Below are 15040 nucleotides of genomic sequence, written 5' to 3' on the forward strand. Positions count from 1 at the left end.
AGAGAGAGGGAACAGAGAGAGGGGAACAGAGAGGAACATAGAGGAATAGAAAGAGGGAAGAGAGAGGGGAAGAGAGAGGGGGAAGAGAGAGAGGGAAGAGAGAGAGGGAATAGGGAGGGAACAGAGAGAGAACAAAGGGGGAAGAGAGAGGGAACAGAGAGGGAACAGAGAGGGAACAGAGAGGTAACAGAGAGAGGGAATAGGGAGGGAACAGAGAGAGAACAAAGAGGGAAGAGAGAGGGGGAACAGAGAGGGAACAGAGAGGGAAGAGAGAGGGGGAACAGAGAGGGAAGAGAAAGAGTGAAGAGAGAGGGAAGAGAGAGGGAAGAGAGAGGGAAGAGAGAGAGGGAATAGAGAGGGAAGAGAGAGAGGGAATAGGGAGGGAACAGAGAGAGAACAAAGAGGGAAGAGAGAGGGAAGAGAGAGGGAAGAGAGAGGGAAGAGAGAGGGAACAGAGAGGGAACAGAGAGGGAAGAGAGAGGGGGAAGAGAGAGAGATAGGGAAGAGAGAGGGAACAGAGAGGGAAGGAAGAAGAGATTATAGGAAGAGAGAGAGCGAAGAGAGATTTTTAAAGAGAAAGAGGGAAGAGAAAGAGGAAAGAGAGGGAAGAGAGAGGGAAGAGAGAGGGAAGAGAGAGAAGAGAGAGGGAATAGGGAGGAACAGAGAGAGAACAAAGAGGCAAGAGAGAGGAACAGAGAGGAACAGAGAGGGAACAGAGAGAGGGAATAGGGAGAGAACAAAGAGGGAAGAGAGAGGGAAGAGAGAGGGGGAACAGAGGGGGAACAGAGAGAGGGAATAGGGAGGGAACAGAGAGAGAACAAAGAGGGAAGAGAGAGGGGGAACAGAGAGGGAAGAGAGAGGGAAGAGAGAGGGGGAACAGAGAGGGAAGAGAAAGAGGGAAGAGAGAGGGAAGAGAGAGGGAAGAGAGAGGGAAGAGAGAGGGAAGAGAGAGGGAAGAGAGAGGGAAGAGAGAGAGGGAAGAGAGAGAGGGAATAGAGAGAGGGAATAGGGAGGGAACAGAGAGAGAACAAAGAGGGAAGAGAGAGGGAAGAGAGAGGGAAGAGAGAGGGAAGAGAGAGGGAAAGAGAGAGGGAAGAGAGAGAGGGAGGGAGAGAGAAGAGAGAGGGAAGAGAGGGAAGAGAGAGGGAAGAGAGGGAAGAGAGAGAGAGAGGGAAGAGAGAGAGAGAGGGAAGAGAGAGAGAGAGGGAAGAGAGAGAGAGAGGGAAGAGAGAGAGGGAAGAGAGAGAAGAGATAGAAGAGAGAGAGGGAACAGAGAGGGGGAACAGAGAGGGAAGAGAGAGAGGGAAGAGAGAGAGGGAAGAGAGAGAGGGAAGAGAGAGAGGGAAGAGAGAGAGGGAAGAGAGAGAGGGAAGAGAGAGGGAAGAGAGAGGGAAGAGAGAGGGAAGAGAGAGGGAAGAGAGAGGGAACAGAGAGGGAACAGAGAGCGGGAAGAGAGAGAGGGAAGAGAGAGAGGGAACATAGAGGGAAGAGAAAGAGGGAAGAGAGAGGGAAGAGAGGGAAGAGAGAGAGGGAAGAGAGAGAGAACAGAGAGAGAACAAAGAGGGAAGAGAGAGGGAAGAGAGAGGGAAGAGAGAGGGAAGAGAGAGGGAACAGAGAGGGAACAGAGAGGGAACAGAGAGGGAAGAGAGAGGGAAGAGAGAGCGGGAAGAGAGAGAGGGAAGAGAGAGAGGGAACATAGAGGGAACATAGAGGGAATAGAAAGAGGGAAGAGAGAGGGAAGAGAGAGAGGGAAGAGAGAGGAACAGAGAGAGGGAATAGGGAGGGGGAACAGAGGGGAGAACAAAGAGGGGAACAGAGAGGGAACAGAGAGGGAAACAGAGAGGGAACAGAGAGGGAACAGAGAGGGAAGTAACAGAGAGAAGGGAATAGGGAGGGAACAGAGAGAGAACAAAGAGGGAAGAGAGAGGGGGAACAGAGAGGGAACAGAGAGGGAAGAGAGAGGGAACAGAGAGGGAAGAGAGAGAGGAAGAGAGAGGGAAGAGAGAGGGAAGAGAGAGGGAAGAGAGAGAGGGAATAGAGAGGGAAGAGAGAGAGGGAATAGGGAGGGAACAGAGAGAGAACAAAGAGGGAAGAGAGAGGGAAGAGAGAGGGAAGAGAGAGGGAAGAGAGAGGGAAGAGAGAGGAACAGAGAGGGAACAGAGAGGGAAGAGAGAGCGGGAAGAGAGAGAGAGAGGGAAGAGAGAGGGAAGAGAGAGGGAAGAGAGAGAGGAAGAGAGAGAGCGAAGAGAGAGAGGAAGAGAAAGAGGGAAGAGAAAGAGGGAAGAGAGAGGGAAGAGAGAGGGAAGAGAGAGGGAAGAGAGAGAGGGAATAGGGAGGGAACAGAGAGAGAACAAAGAGGCAAGAGAGAGGGAACAGAGAGGGAACAGAGAGGGAACAGAGAGAGGGAATAGGGAGAGAACAAAGAGGGAAGAGAGAGGGAAGAGAGAGGGGGAACAGAGGGGGAACAGAGGGGGAAGAGAGAGAGGGAAGAGAGAGGGAAGAGAGAGAGAGGGAAGAGAGAGAGGGAAGAGAGAGGGAAGAGAGAGAGGGAATAGGGAGGGAACAGAGAGAGACCAAAGAGGGAAGAGAGAGGGAACAGAGAGGGAACAGAGAGGGAACAGAGAGGGAACAGAGAGAGGGAAGAGAGAGAGGGAACATAGAGGGAACAGAGAGAGGGAATAGGGAGGGAACAGAGAGAGAATAAAGAGGGAAGAGAGAGGAACAGAGAGGGAACAGAGAGGGAACAGAGAGGGAACAGAGAGGGAACAGAGAGAGAGGGAAGAGAGAGAGGGAACATAGAGGGAAGAGAGAGAGGGAAGAGAGAGGGAAGAGAGAGAGGGAATAGGGAGGGAACAGAGAGAGACCAAAGAGGGAAGAGAGAGGGAACAGAGCGGGAAGAGAGAGAGGGAGGTGAGAGAGGGAAGAGAGAGAGGGAGAGAGGGAACAGAGAGGGAACAGAGAGGGAAGAGAGAGAGGGAAGAGAGAGGGGGAACATAGAGGGAAGAGAAAGAGGGAAGAGAGAGGGAAGAGAGAGGGAAGAGAGAGAGGGAAGAGAGAGAGGGAAGAGAAAGAGGGAAAAGAGAGAGGGAAGAGAGAGAGGGAAGAGAGAGAGGGAAGAGAGAGAGGAAGAGAGGGAGGGAAGAGGGAGGGAACAGAGAGGGAACAGAGAGGGAACAGAGAGCGGGAACAGAGAGCGGGAAGAGAGAGCGGGAAGAGAGAGAGGGAACATAGAGGGAATAGAAAGAGGGAAGAGAGAGGGAAGAGAGAGAGGGAAGAGAGAGAGGGAAGAGAGAGAGAACAAAGAGGGAAGAGAGAGGGAAGAGAGAGGGAAGAGAGAGGGAAGAGAGAGGGAAGAGAGCGGGGAAGAGAGAGGGGAGAGAGGGAGGGGAAGAGGAGAGAGGGAAAGAGAGGGAACAGAGAGGAAGAGAGAGAGGGAACATAGAGGGAACATAGAGGGGGAATAGAAAGAGGGAAGAGAGAGAGGGAATAGGGAGGGAACAGAGAGAGAAAAAGGGGAACAGAGGGGGAACAGAGGGGAACAGAGGGGGAACAGAGAGGGGAACAGAGAGGGGAACAGAGAGGGAACAGAGAGGGAACAGAGAGGAACAGAGAGGGAAGAGAGAGGGGGAACAGAGAGGGAAAGAGAGAGGGGAAGAGAGAGAGGAAAAGAGAGAGGGAATAGGGAGGGAACAGAGAGAGAACAAAGAGGGAAGAGAGAGGGGGAACAGAGAGGGAAGAGAGAGGGAAGAGAGAGGGGAACAGAGAGGGAAGAGGGAAAAGAGGGAAAGAGAGAGGGAAGAGAGAGGAAGAAGAGAGAGGGAAGAGAGAGAGGGAATAGGGAGGGAACAGAGAGAGAACAAAGGGAAGAGAGAGGGAACAGAGAGGAACAGAGAGGGAAAAGAGAGGGAACAGAGAGGAAGAGAGAGGGAAGAGAGGGGGAACAGAGGGGAACAGAGAGGGAAGAGAGAGGGAAGAGAGAGAGGAAGAGAGAGAGGGAATAGGGAGGAACAGAGAGGAACAAAGAGGGAAGAGAGAGAGGGAAGAGAGAGGGAAGAAGAGAGAGGGAAGAGAGAGGGAACAGAGAGGAAACAAAGAGGAAGAGAGAGGGAAAGAGAGGGAAGAGAGAGGGAAGAGAGAGGGAACAGAGAGGGAATAGGGAGGGAACAGAGAGAGAACAAAGAGGAAGAGAGAGGGAAGAGAGAGGGAACAGAGAGGAAGAGAGAGGGAACAGAGAGGGAACAGAGAGGGAAAGAGAGAACAAAGAGAGAGAGAGAGAGGGAAGAGAGAGGGAACAGAGAGGGAACAGAGAGGGAAGAGAGAGAGCGAAGAGAGAGGGAAGAGAGAGAGGGAAGAGAAGAGAGGGAAGAGAGAGGGAAGAGAGAGAGGGAAGAGAGAGGGAAGAGAGAGGGAATAGGGAGGGAAGAGAGAACAAAGAGGCAAGAGAGAGGAACAGAGGGAACAGAGAGGAACAGAGAGAGGGAATAGGGAGAGAACAAAGAGAGAGAGGAAGAAGAGAGAGGGAACAGAGAGGGAAGAGAGAGGGAACATAGAGGGAACAGAGAGGGAAACAGAGAGGGAAGAGAGAGGGAACAGAGAGGGAAGAGAGGGAAGAGAGAGGGAACAGAGAGGGAAGAGAGAGAGGGAAGAGAGAGAGGGAACAGAGAGGGAAGAGAAGAGAATAGGGAGGGAACAGAGAGAGACCAGAGAGGGAACAGAGAGGAACAGAGAGGGAACAGAGAGGAACAGAGAGGGAACAGAGAGAGGGGAACATAGAGGGAATAGAGGAATAGAGGAGGAACAGAGAGAGAACAAAGAGGGAAGAGAGAGGAACAGAGAGGGAACAGAGAGGAACAGAGAGGGAAGAGAGAGGGAACAGAGAGGGAAGAGAGAGCGGGAAGAGAGAGCGGGAGGTGAGAGAGGGAAGAGAGAGAGGGAGAGAGGGAACAGAGAGGGAACAGAGAGGGAAGAGAGAGGGGGAACAGAGAGGGAAGAGAGAGGGGGAACATAGAGGGAAGAGAAAGAGGGAAGAGAAAGAGGGAAGAGAGAGGGAAGAGAGAGGGAAGAGAGAGGGGGAAGAGAGAGGGGGAAGAGAGAGGGAAGAGAGAGATGGAATAGGGAGGGAACAGAGAGAGACCAAAGAGGGAAGAGAGGGGGAAGAGAGAGGGAAGAGAGAGAGGGAAGAGAGAGAGGGAAGAGAGAGGGAAGAGAGAGAGGGAAGAGAGAGGGAACAGAGAGAGGGAACAGAGAGAGGGAACAGAGAGAGGGAACAGAGAGGGAAGAGAGAGGGAAGAGAGAGGGAAGAGAGAGGGAAGAGAGAGGGAAGAGAGAGAGGGAACAGAGAGAGGGAAGAGAGAGAGGGAACAGAGAGAGGGAAGAGAGAGAGGGAAGAGAGAGAGGGAACAGAGAGAGGGAACAGAGAGAGGGAAGTGAGAGGGAAGAGAGAGAGGGAAGAGAGAGAGGGAAGAGAGAGAGGGAAGAGATAAGTAAATGTTCTATCCTGAGGAAACGGCTGAAGTACTCTTGAATCAAACATGACTTCTCAAGGCCGAGAGAAAAACACATTGAGGTGAAAGAAGAGAGAGAACAAAAAGATAATTGGATGGGTGAAGGAGAGTAGCGTCCTTTGGGACCAGCTTCAGAAGACATTGGATGAAATGTGTTTTTGAGAGCTCAAGGCTCCATTTTTCTGAAAAAGCACATCTCTGTGAGTGAGAATAATATTTACACTGCCATCTACACTGCTCAAAACAATAAAGGGAACACTAAAATAACATCCTAGATCTGAATGAATGAAATATTCTTATTAAATATCTTTTGCTTTACATTTGTTGAATGTGCTGACAACAAAATCACACAAAAATGATCAATGGAAATCAAATGTATCAACCCATGGAGGTCTGGATTTGGAGTCACACTCAAAAATGAAAGTGGAAAACCACACTACAGGCTGATCCAACGTTGATGAAATGTCCTTAAAACAAGTCAAAATGAGGCTCAGTAGTGTGTGTGGCCTCCACGTGCCTGTGTGACCTCCCGACAACGCCTGGGCATGCTCCTGATGAGGTGGCGGATGGTCTCCTGAAGGATCTACTCCCAGACCTGAACTAAAGCATCCGCCAACTCCTGGACAGTCTGTGGACAGTCTGTGGTGCAACGTGGCGTTGGTGGATGGAGTGAGACATGATGTCGTAGATGTGCTCAATTGGATTCAGGTCTGGGGAACAGGCGGGCCAGTCCATAGCATCAATGCCTTCCTCTTGCAGGAACTGCTGACACACTCCAGCCACTCCAGAGGTCTAGCATTGTCTTGCATTAGGAGGAACCCAGGGCCAACCGCACCAGCATATGGTCTCACAAGGGGTCTGAGGATCTCATCTCGGTACCCAATGGCAGTCAGGCTACATCTGGCGAGCACATGGAGGGCTGTGCGCCCCCCCAAAGAAATGCCACCATCTTGGTGTTCTCTGGCAAATGCCAAAAGTCCTGCACGGTGTTGGGCTGTAAGCACAACCCCCACCTGTGGACGTCAGGCCCTCATACCACCCTCATGGAGTCTATTTCTGACCGTTTGAGCAGACACATGCACATTTGTGGCCTGCTGGATGTCATTTTGCAGGGCTCTGGCAGTGCTCCTCCTGCTCCTCCTTGCACAAAGGCAGAAGTAGTGGTCCTGCTGCTGGGTTGTTGCCCTCCTACGGCCTCCTCCACGTCTCCTGATGTACTGTCCTGTCTCCTGGTAGCGCCTCCATGCTCTGGACACTACGCTGACAGACACAGCAAACCTTCTTGCCACAGCTCGCATTGATGTGCCATCCTGGATGAGCTGCACTACCTGAGCCACTTGTGTGGGTTGTAGACTCATGCTACCACTAGAGTGAAAGCACCGCCAGCATTCAAAAGTGACCAAAACATCAGCCAGGAAGCATAGGAACTGAGAAGTGGTCTGTGTTCACCACCTGCAGAACCACTCCTTTATTGGGGGTGTCTTGCTAATTGCCTATAAGGCAGGGGCAGGGGCAGGATCTGGGTCAGGGTCAGGGTCAGGGGCAGGGGAAATGGTCAAAACCAGGAAAATAGGAACTAGAAAACAAACAGGGGCAAGGGGAAAACCCGCTGGTAGGCTTGAGGAACAAAACAAACTGGCAACAGACAAACGGAGAACACGGGATAATGAGGGGAGATGGGAGACACCTGGCGGGGGGTGGAGACAAACACAAAGACATGTGAAACAGATCAGGGTGTGACAGTGACATACTTCTACAACTATTTGACTCTGGTGTTGTCTATTGGACTGTAAAAATGTGGAGGTTTGTGATGCTGTTCTGCTGGTCTGGCCATCTCTCTTTCTATCCAGAGTTAGAGCTGGAATAGAAATCGGCGTGCCAACCCCAGGCCATCGAAAGCTGCAGATTAGCCAGACAACATCTACATAATTAATTAATGAGTGTGTGTGTCCACTACTAATCTGTCCATACTCTCTCTGACAGAGTATGTACTATGGATGAGACTATCTGGCAGAGTATGTACTATGGATGAGACTCTCTCTGGCAGAGTATGTACTATGGATGAGACTCTATCTGGCAGAGTATGTACTGTGGATGAGACTGTCTGACAGAGTATGCACTATGGATGAGACTCTGTCTGGCAGAGTATGTACTATGGATGAGACTCTCTCTGACAGAGTATGTACTATGGATGAGACTCTATCTGGCAGAGTATGTACTGTGGATGAGACTGTCTGACAGAGTATGCACTATGGATGAGACTCTGTCTGGCAGAGTATGTACTATGGATGAGACTCTCTCTGACAGAGTATGTACTATGGATGAGACTCTCTCTGACAGAGTATGTACTATGGATGAGACTCTGCCTGACAGAGTATGTACTATGGATGAGACTCTCTGGCAGAGTATGTACTGGATGGATGAGACTGTCTGACAGAGTATGCACTATGGATGAGACTCTGTCTGGCAGAGTATGTACTATGGATGAGACTCTCTCTGACAGAGTATGTACTATGGATGAGACTCTCTCTGACAGAGTATGTACTATGGATGAGACTCTGCCTGACAGAGTATGTACTATGGATGAGACTCTGCCTGACAGAGTATGTACTATGGATGAGACTGTCTGACAGAGTATGCACTATGGATGAGACTCTGTCTGGCAGAGTATGTACTATGGATGAGACTCTATCTGGCAGAGTATGTACTATGGATGAGACTCTATCTGGCAGAGTATGTACTATGGATGAGACTCTGCCTGACAGAGTATGTACTATGGATGAGACTCTCTCTGACAGAGTATGTACTATGGATGAGACTCTGCCTGACAGAGTATGTACTATGGATGAGACTCTCTGACAGAGTATGTACTGTGGATGAGACTCTGTCTGGCAGAGTATGTACTATGGATGAGACTCTGCCTGGCAGAGTATGTACTATGGATGAGACTCTGCCTGACAGAGTATGTACTATGGATGAGACTCTGTCTGGCAGAGTATGTACTGTGGATGAGACTCTGTCTGGCAGAGTATGTACTGTGGATGAGACTGTCTGACAGAGTATGTACTATGGATGAGACTCTATCTGGCAGAGTATGTACTGTGGATGAGACTGTCTGACAGAGTATGTACTATGGATGAGACTCTGTCTGGCAGAGTATGTACTATGGATGAGGACAGTCACTAGCCCAGATGCCAGTAATGGCATAGTGTGATACCACACAGTCTATCAAATAGCCCTGGATGGGAAAGTTGTTCTGTATAGAGAACATTGAAAGAATACATGGCATTTCATTGAATTTATTTGGTTAAAAACATAAACAGCCATATGTACATTATATTGCCAAAGGATAGCACTTAGTAGTATGAATTAAAACATGTGTTTATAAAAATGGTCCAGGGCACAGGGAGACGTATGTAGCAGGTTTCCTGTGGGGTTTCAGTTTGGTGTGTGTGTGTGTGTGTGTGTGTGTGTGTGTGTGTGTGTGTGTGTGTGTGTGTGTGTGTGTGTGTGTGTGTGTGTGTGTGTGTGTGTGTGTGTGTGTGTGTGTGTGTGTGTGTGTGTGTGTATATGTGAATATGTATATGTATATGTGTATGTATATATATGTGTATATATGTGTGTATGTATATATATATGTGTGTGTATATATGTATGTGTATATGTGTGTATATATGTGTGTATGTGTGTGTGTATATATGTATGTGTGTCTATATGTGTTTGTGTGTGTATGTGTGTCTATATGTGTTTGTGTGTGTATATATGTGTGTGTGTCTATATGTGTGTGTGTCTATATGTGTGTGTGTATATATGTGTGTGTGTATATGTGTGTGTATATGTGTGTCTATATGTGTGTCTATATGTGTTTCTGTCTATATGTGTGTGTATGTTTGTGTATGTATGTGTGGGTGGGTGTATATGTGTGTATTTGCCTGTGTGTGTGTCTATGTGTGTGCGTGTTTATGTGTGTGTACATGTGTGTTTTTATCTATATGTGTGTGTGTATATATGTATGTATGTGTGGGTGTGTATGTATATATGTATGTATGGGTGTATGTCTGCATGTGTGTGTATGTGTTTATGTGTGTGTGTATATGTGTGTTTGTGTCTATATATGTGTGTGTTTGTATGTATATGTCTGTATATGTATGTGTGTATGTGTGTGTGTGTGTGTGTATTTGTATGTATATGTCTGTATATGTATGTGTGTATGTGTGTGTGTGTGTGTGTGTGTGTGTGTGTGTGTGTGTGTGTGTGTGTTTGTATGTATATGTCTGTATATGTATGTGTGTATGTGTGTGTGTGTGTGTGTTTGTATGTATATGTCTGTATATGTATGTGTGTATGTGTGTGTGTGTGTGTGTGTCACACCCTGGCCTTAGTTATCTTTGTTTTCTTTATTATTTTGGTTAGGTCAGGGTGTGACATGGGGGATTTGTGTGTTTTGCCTGGTCTAGGGGTTTTGTATGTTTATGGGGTGTGCACTAGTCTAGGTGTTTATGTAAGTCTATGGTTGCCTAGATTGGTTCTCAGTTAGAGGCAGGTGTTTATCGTTGTCTCTGATTTGGAACCATATTCCCAAATATTGCTGTTTGGGGTTTTAGGCTGGGTTTCTGTACAGCACTTTGAGATATCAGCTGATGTACGAAGGGCTTTATAAATACACACACATTTATAAATACATTTGAATTGAATTGAATGTAATATTTAGGCAGCCATGTTCTTTGGGTATTTTGTGGGTTGTTGTTTCCTGTCTTTGTGTTCTCTGCACCAGATAGGACTGTTTCGGGTTTTTGCCACGTTTGTCGTTTTTGTAATTGTGTTCATGTTGAGTTTCTCATATTAAAAACCATGAACCCGAACCACGCTGCATTTTGGTCCTCTTCTCCTTCGACGGAAGAAAACCGTTACAGTGTGTGTGTGTGTGTGTGTGTGTGTGTGTGTGTGTGTGTGTGTGTGTGTGTGTGTGTGTGTGTGTGTGTGTGTGTGTGTGTGTGTGTGTGTGTGTGTGTGTGTAAAGCGAGTGATGTAGTATATATTTTGCGTAAACAACACCAACACAGTCGCCGGTGTCTATTCTCTTTGTTCTGTGTTTCCGTCAGTTACGGTAACTCGGACTGGCTGTTGTCGCCAGGCACTCTACCAGGCCCTTTATTTCCTGTGATGATGATGATGCATTTCCTCTTCCTCTCCTTTTGTGAGTTGGGTTTATTTACGTCCTGTGTGTGTGTACCAGTAACAGTATTTCCTTTGGATGAATAAAAAACACAGAACTGCATTCCAGGTAGATGTTTCCACGGGAACATATCTAGGATCAGCTTATCTTCCCTCAATCCTAACCTGAACCCCCAGTGCATTGTGGGTCAGGGACGGCAGGTAGCCTAGTGGTTTGAGTGTTCCCGAGCGTTCTCGAATCTCCGAGCTGACAAGGTAAACATCTGTGTTCTGAGCAAGGCACCAAAGACGTGGATGTCGATTTAAGGCAGACAGGGCTAAATGAGGAAGACACATTTCAGTTGAAGGTATTCAATTGTACATCTGACTAGGTATCCCCGTTTCCAGTATGCCTGACGACTGGTTGTTCTCAAACGGTATAGACAAACTGGTCTTTACACGCACAGACAAACAGACACACAGACAAACAGACACACAGACAAACAGACACACAGACACACAGACAAACAGACACTGCCATGTAAAATGGTGTTAGAGTTTAACAGGTTAACTGGGCTGTATTGTGCTGAACTATTAGCTGTAATAGCTGTCACAGTGTGTGTCTTTATTGAATCAGGTGCAGGTTCATCTGTGTTTGTAAATGGTTGTTTACCCTCCGTATTGATTGTGCTCACATCATTAGCTGTAGCACAGTTGGTACAGCATGGCGCTTGTAACGCCAGGGTAGTGGGTTCGACACAGACACCGGGACCAGACACACAGTAAATGTATGCACACATGACTGTAAGTCGCTTTGGACAAAAGCAAACTGCTAAATGGCATATATTATTATCATATATTAACCTCTAATCAGATTCAGAAGACTCAGTCAGAGGCTGGGCCCAGACGGGCGCAGACGTCAATTCAACGTCTATTCCACTTTGGTTCAACTTCCTTTCATTGAAATGACGTGGAAATGTTGATTCAACCAGTGTGTGCCCAGTGGGTGTGGCCAATAATATCTAATACATCAAGCTGTCTTCGTGTTGTGAAGTGATACTGTGAGAGACTTTCTAAATAAGTCTCTCTTTCTGTCAATAAAGTGGCTTTATTGGCATGGGAAACGGGTTTACATTGCCAGTCTCTCTCTCTCTCTTCTTTATCAAAAGGAATCTGAGCAATTCATTATTAAACACTCAATCTCTGTACGTTGTTATCATTTGCATATTCTAACATCTGTACATATTTATATTGTATGTATATTTAGTGTATAATGTTGAACCAGCCATATATGATTCAAACAGCTGTATATGATTCAAACAGCTGTATATGATTCAGACAGCTGTATATGATTCAAACAGCTGTATATGATTCAAACAGCTGTATATAATTCCAACATATGTATATAATTCCAACAGCTGTATATGATTCAAACAGCTGTATATGATTCAACCAGCTGTATATGATTCAACCAGCTGTATACGATTCAACCAGCTGTATATGATACAGCCAGCTGTATATGATTCAAAGAGCTGTATATCATTCAACCAGCAGTATACGATTCAACCAGCTGTATACAACCAGCTGTATACGATTCAGAAAGCTGTATACGATACAACTAGCTGTATATGATTCAAACAGCTGTATACGATTCAAACAGCTGTATATGATTCAACTAGCTGTGTATGATTCAAAAAGCTGTATATGATTCAACTAGCTGTGTATGATTCAAACAGCTGTATACGATTCAAACAGCTGTATACGATTCAAACAGCTGTATACGATTCAAGCAGCTCTCCAATGTGTTCCTTAACTCCTGTGTCTCTACGTGGTTTGAGCGAGCCTCCATGCTGGTGATCCTGCTGAACTGTGTCACCCTGGGGATGTTCCAACCCTGTGAGGACCACACCTGTGAGTCAGAACGATGCAAGATCCTGGAGGTACGCTCTTCATTTCTCCTTTTATCCCTCCACAGCCAGCTCTCTCTATGATTCTCTCTCTGTATCTCATCTCAACCTCTCTACGATCCTCATATCTCTTCCCCTGTCCTCAATCAGCTTTCTCTCTCAGAAAGCTCTATCATACTCTCTCTCTGATTCCAGCTCATATCCCCGATTCCAGCTGTATCCCTGATTCAACTAGCTCTTCTGATTCTCTCCCCGTCCTGTATATGATTCCTCAGGACTCAAACTCTCTCTCCCCCCTCCCCTGTCTCGTCCTCATATCCCCCCTCCCTCTCTCTCAAGCAGCTCTCCAATCTCTTCTCTCTCTCCTGTGCTCTCTCTCTCTTTCCCCCCGTCCTCATATCTCTCCCCCTCCCTCTCTCTCTCTCTGAACTCTCTCTCCCTCTGGATGTTCCTCTCCTCTCTTGACCTCTCCTGTCCTCATATCTCTCCAAGATCCTCTCTCTCTTTCTCTCTCTCTCTCTCTCTCTCTCCCCCCGTCCTCCATCTCCCTCTCTCTCTCTCTCTCTCTCTCTCTCTCTCTCTCTCTCTCTCTCTCTCTTGCTCTCTCTCTCTTTCCCCCGTCCTCATATCTCTCCCCTCCTCTCTCTCTCTCTCTCTCTCTTGCTCTCTCTCCCTCTGTCTCTCTCTCTCTCTCTTCTCTCTCTCCTCTGTCTCTCTCTCTCTCTCTCTCCCTCTGTCTCTCTCTCTCTCTCTCTTGCTCTCTCTCCCTCTGTCTCTCTCTCTCTATCTCTCGCTCTCTACACTTCCAAATGCTTTCCCCTTGATACCATTTTGCCCAAAAGCTCAACATGTTTTTAGTTTGTTTTATCTGGTCTGTCTGGAAACAGACAAAAGTCAATATATTTTGTTCACTGGTTCTGCATGGATTAGAAAATAGCTCTATTTCTGAGTATTCCTGTCTCTGGTGTAGGAGTGGGAGAAAGGTGGGTTCACTCAAGGATAACAGATCTGATTTAATTCACTGATATTCTCTTAGCTCTACGACAGATGAATGTACAGCCTAGAGGTTAAACACCTGTTACACTCTCATTCCTTCTCCCTCGCTCTCTTTATCCATCTCTATTTCATCCTCCCCCGATCCTTCACTCTCTCTCCTTCTCCCTCGCTCTCTTTATCCATCTTTATTTCATCCTCCCCGATCCTTCCCTCTCTCTCCTTCTCCCTCGCTCTCTTTATCCATCTCTATTTCATCCTCCCCCGATCCATTCCCTCTCTCCTTCTCCATCGCTCTCTTTATCCATCTCTATTTCATCCTCCCCCGATCCTTCCCTCTCTCTCCTTCTCCCTCGCTCTCTTTATCCATCTCTATTTCATCCTCCCCGATCCTTCCCTCTCTCTCCTTCTCCATCGCTCTCTTTATCCATCTCTATTTCATCCTCCCCCGATCCTTCCCTCTCTCTCCTTCTCCATCGCTCTCTTTATCCATCTCTATTTCATCCTCCCCCGATCCTTCCCTCTCTCTCCTTCTCCATCGCTCTCTTTATCCATCTCTATTTCATCCTCCCCCGATCCTTCCCTCTCTCTCCTTCTCCATCGCTCTCTTTATCCATCTCTATTTCATCCTCCCCCGATCCTTCCCTCTCTCTCCTTCTCCCTCGCTCTCTTTATCCATCTCTATTTCATCCTCCCCGATCCTTCCCTCTCTCTCCTTCTCCCTCGCTCTCTTTATCCATCTCTATTTCATCCTCCCCCGATCCATTCCCTCTCTCCTTCTCCATCGCTCTCTTTATCCATCTCTATTTCATCCTCCCCCGATCCTTCCCTCTCTCTCCTTCTCCCTCGCTCTCTTTATCCATCTCTATTTCATCCTCCCCCGATCCTTCCCTCTCTCTCTCCTTCTCCATCGCTCTCTTTATCCATCTATATTTCATCCTCCCCCGATCCTTCCCTCTCACTCCTTCTCCATCGCTCTCTTTATCCATCTATTTCATCCTCCCCGATCCTTCCCTCTCTCTCCTTCTCCATCGCTCTCTTTATCCATCTCTATTTCATCCTCCCCGATCCTTCCCTCTCTCTCCTTCTCCACGCTCTCTTTATCCATCTCTATTTCATCCTCCCCGATCCTTCCCTCTCTCTCCTTCTCCATCGCTCTCTTTATCCATCTCTATTTCATCCTCCCCGATCCTTCCTCTCTCTCCTTCTCCATCGCTCTCTTTATCCATCTCTATTTCATCCTCCCCCGATCCTTCCCTCTCTCTCCTTCTCCATCGCTCTCTTTATCCATCTCTATTTCATCCTCCCCCGATCCTTCCCTCTCTCTCCTTCTCTCACCCTCTCTGATATCAGACAGTGAGCAGCATATCATTCCCTTCACTGAGAGCCAATGTTCGCCCCTCCCTTCATGGGCCTCCTCCCTTCTTGGCCTCCTGAGCCAAGTCTACTGTGTGTATGAGTGTGTGTGTGCGTATGTGTCTT

General features: G+C 47.7%; 1 pseudogene; it reads left to right on the forward strand.

The window, feature by feature from the left end:
- The first annotated feature begins 12333 nt into the window (after positions 1-12333).
- Positions 12334-15040, forward strand: part of LOC118375223 (voltage-dependent T-type calcium channel subunit alpha-1G-like) — a 346606-nt pseudogene continuing 343899 nt past the window's right edge.

Source organism: Oncorhynchus keta, chromosome 3 (genome assembly GCF_023373465.1).
Source record: "Oncorhynchus keta strain PuntledgeMale-10-30-2019 chromosome 3, Oket_V2, whole genome shotgun sequence".
Classification (NCBI taxonomy): domain Eukaryota; kingdom Metazoa; phylum Chordata; class Actinopteri; order Salmoniformes; family Salmonidae; genus Oncorhynchus; species Oncorhynchus keta.